The following is a 4,325-nucleotide window of genomic DNA, read 5'->3' on the forward strand; positions in this document are numbered from 1 at the left end:
TTTGGATAAAAACAAATGCTAATTTACATAGATAATTGTTTAGCATATTCACGATACAACATAGTCTTGGATCCAGACGGAGTTTTGTCTTAATATTATTAGAAATATACTGAGTCAACCTATTTTTTTATGTTTAGCTTATTTACATTGTAAAGATACTGATAAACCATTAACATGCGAATTATATTGTGAACTTCTTTCAGAAGTACTTCCAATACAAAATGAAGATATTAGCCTAGGCCTAATGCAAACATTATTGTTTTAGGTGATTTTAATAGTAAAATTGAAAATAATACCAAACAATAGGAGATGATATAATTAAGTATAACGGTAATTAATGGTCTAATCAATTTTTGTGAGGATAGTAACCTCACAATAATAAATACCTGTGGCAAATGTATTGGGAAATTTACATGGACCAAGGTTAATCATAATAGTATATAAGATTATGTACTTGTATCTCGAAATGTATATGATATTACTAAGGAACTTGTAATTGATGATCTATGTATTTATCATCTTGGTAGTAATCATAACATATTGTTATTAGAATTAATAAACAATACATTAGAAACCAATAGTAATAAATATAACAACGAGGATACTAATAAAATCATTTGGAACAGAGATATCAACTGGATACCATTCCAGAATGGAATTAAAGACAAAATTGAAAATTGGGAACCATCCTCATTAAACATTAAAGGGGGGTTCCAGATTTAAAATGAATAGTAAAACATATAAAATATATTTGTCTCTTGAACGGTAATAAATAGTTTCAATTTATATAAGCGCCCAGTAAAGCAGAACGAAGGCTGTGAAAAGAGGCCAGATTACAAGTGCAGCTACGGCAAAATCACACTGTGGTTACAGAATAGGAAATTTGTGAAAGTGTCAATCTTCCGACGACTCGTTGTCATTAACCATATCAATTACTTTTGTAAAATTATACTTATCTGATGTAATTTTAGTCGGTCTTCCCATTTATAAAGTCATTTTTCTATGAAAATTCATCACAATTGTGTAAAATCATTTGGAGATTCAGTTTACGTTTGCAGATTTTCGCACTGACTTGGAGAAAATCCTTCAAAATCAATGAAGCGTAACGTACACTCTACATTCCTGAGGAGCGAGGTGACGATACACGTGCTCTTTACTGCCATGCCTGGCATCGTCACGTGATAAGTAGATCAGTATACAGTCAACTCTCCCAATACCGGACACCCTTGGGCGGGCATAAATTTTCCGGTTTTTCGAAAGTCCGGTTTCCTGAAAACATATTTTTAAAGTCATCACGTTGTCACTGAAAATGCTTTGAATCACCGGTCCGAATGCTGCCCGGTACGGTCTAGCGTAGGGAAGGCCTAGGCTATGATTGTGTCAAGCTAGTTTTAATTAAATAAATACTGATAGGCCTACTTTATTAATATTAAGCTAATTCAATTTACCTTTTTTAAAAGTTACATTATTTACTGTACCAATAAAACATGTTACAGTAGTAAATTATTGTTTCTCAATGTGTTTTTAGCGGCAAAAAGGCCTAGGCTAGGCCTACGTACGTACGGTGAACATCATTTTGGTAGTTTATTGTTTATCGCGAGCTAGCAGCAGCATGGGTGATAAAAAAAAGCAGAGCGGGGCGCGCGGGGCTTTGATTGATGCGCATGTGCAGAGGTGTCATAATCAAATAAAAACACCCACACTTAGACCACATGTTTTTTAAGCTCCTTTATTTTGACGTAATTTGATAGCAATAAACGAGCCAAGCAATAATGACACAATAATTAATTGGTAACATTTCAAAGTTTATTAACACTAGTTAAGTCAAGTTCATTCCGTTTACGCTTTGCCATAATGATTTCCCTTCGGAAGTAATTCCCAGGGTGCTAATTTTAGTTGACTACATAAATCATCGTGTCTATTTATTCGTTTCTGTAAACGACAATGTATTATAGTCCTGCGGTACGTACATTTGATATCGCCAGTTTTGCTACGCTGAAATTACTGTGTATTCGAGAACCATCTGTGGGCACGACCTAGATGGTACGCGAGCGAAGCGAGCGTACCATCTAGTTTATATAAAGGGAGAGAATTAGGAATTAATATTTTTGACATAAATATTGGCAGGCTATTCTGGGCTGATTATATAATTCTGAATGGAGACAGTGAGCAACATTTAGAATTACTTTTGGATGCAGCAAACGACTTTGCAACAAAATGGAGAATGGTGTTTAATTTTAATAAATCTAATGTTATTGTAGCTGGACCACGCCTTAATGAATACCGGTATAGAAAATCGCCAATTGGTAATAATTGTATTAATGAAACTAATAATTATAAATATTTGGGGATGTTTGTATCGAGGAAAATAAAAGATACCTACCATATTGATGAAGAGGGGAATAGAGTATCATATATAAAATCTATAATAAATGGGCAGGAAGACTTCAATAGAATATACTATGGTGATATTCTTTGGAAATCAATTGGTATACCAACCATAAATTATGCAAGCAGTATATGGTTATGTGATAATAAGAACTGTATAGAAAAAAATTTAAAATAAACAATACCAAATGGCCAGATATCTATTAAAGGCACCCAGATATGTCGCAAAGGAAGCTCTATATGGTGAACTTGGCTGGCAATCAGTTGAATCAATACAGTTGGATAGAATCTTAACATACTTTGATAGGCTAAAAAATATGGAAGAACAGCGCTGGTAATTACTATTTAGAGCTCTCTTTGTACTTAAAGATACACTTAGTTGGAAATGGCTCCAAACGATTGAATCCATTTTAAACAAATTTTATTTGCAAATGTTTTTCAATATTGATTATTGTAATAAGTGGCTTAATGGTTTCAAAGAGAAAACTATTATAGAAGAAAACATAACATGGTTTAACAAGGCTCAAACTAAATCATCCTTAACAAATTACTTAAGATATAAAAATGAACCTAAAGTTGAAAAATACTTATTGGAAAAACGTAGCTACCATGCATCAAGTGTAAAATTCAAAGCTCGTTCTAACTCATTACCACTCGAAGGAAGAAATGAAGCTTGGTCACCACAAAAAATAAAGAAGATCTATATCACAATGATTTGCATAAAATATGGGCTCACCTGAACTTAAATATCACCTTTTTTTGACGACCTAGAAATTCATGAAGAGTATTAGCAAGTTACATCTTTGACAAATATTGTAAATTATTTTTAACAACTGCATGGAAAGAACTCAACGAAATTTATAATATCCTTCCATAACACAATCTTTTACTTTTCGCTCAAATGTATTGAATGTATTTTTATAACCTACAGTAATGTTTATATAATTTTTAATGTAATAATATTTATAAATGTTTTTATTTGATTGTGTATTAAGATAATAAGTCCATATCTATTTTATTTTGTTGCACATCTCTTGAGAATTGTGCCTTGTTATAAAAGAGAAACAATAAAGTTATTATTATTATTACTGTATTAGTAAAGGAAAAATATTTTGGCACATATGACGTTTCATACCTATACTACTTGAGCTTGGATACTGTATTTTTAGACAAAAATCGAAATAAAACCAAATAAATAAAAAAAGACAATAAATATAGACTTGGAGCAAGTGTAGATATAATAATAGGATTATTATATGTTTCTTTTCAGATAAAGAAGTGTTTCAAACAAGGTTCAAACAAACACTGGGTCAACGGATCAATTAATATTCTAGGGTCGTTACACATCAATGTGGGGAAAAAAGGCAAGCGAAGCGTCTGTGATCCGCCGTAGTATAGAAAGTTATTCATCCTAGCAGTGGATAACCATCGTGTCAAGCGAGAGCCTCTACAAAATAGTTTTATAGTATAGTAAGGTTCATCCTCATCACAATTAACACATGTCAAATATTACCTTCTCCCACTCCCCGGCCACCTTCTTAAATCTTTAAAATAAGATACAGCTCACTATGTCGGTCGGTTGGTCGGTCGGTTGATCGGTCGGTCGGTCGGTTGGTTGGTTGGTCGGTTGGTTGGTCGATAAACACTAATTCAAATTTAAGCACGTGACTGCAGCCATGTATATGGCCTTGTACTGTATTTTATACTTCTTGATGTTAATTGTTTGTATGTTTTAGCCTATACTTAGGGCATATATTTTATTATACAAATTGCACCCAACTAAATAAACGCCTCCCGTTTACGGATTTTAAAAAGGCACGTAAACTTTTTAGGGTTATGTCGATTTGTATTGATCTTGTCAATAAAATGAGTCTGCTTTGTTTCTTTTATATTTCTTGGTACCTGATTTCTAAGTTTACAATATTCAGTACGATATA

The sequence above is a fragment of the Antedon mediterranea genome, chromosome 9 (genome assembly GCF_964355755.1).
Source record: "Antedon mediterranea chromosome 9, ecAntMedi1.1, whole genome shotgun sequence".
In the NCBI taxonomy this organism is placed as follows: Eukaryota; Metazoa; Echinodermata; class Crinoidea; order Comatulida; family Antedonidae; genus Antedon; species Antedon mediterranea.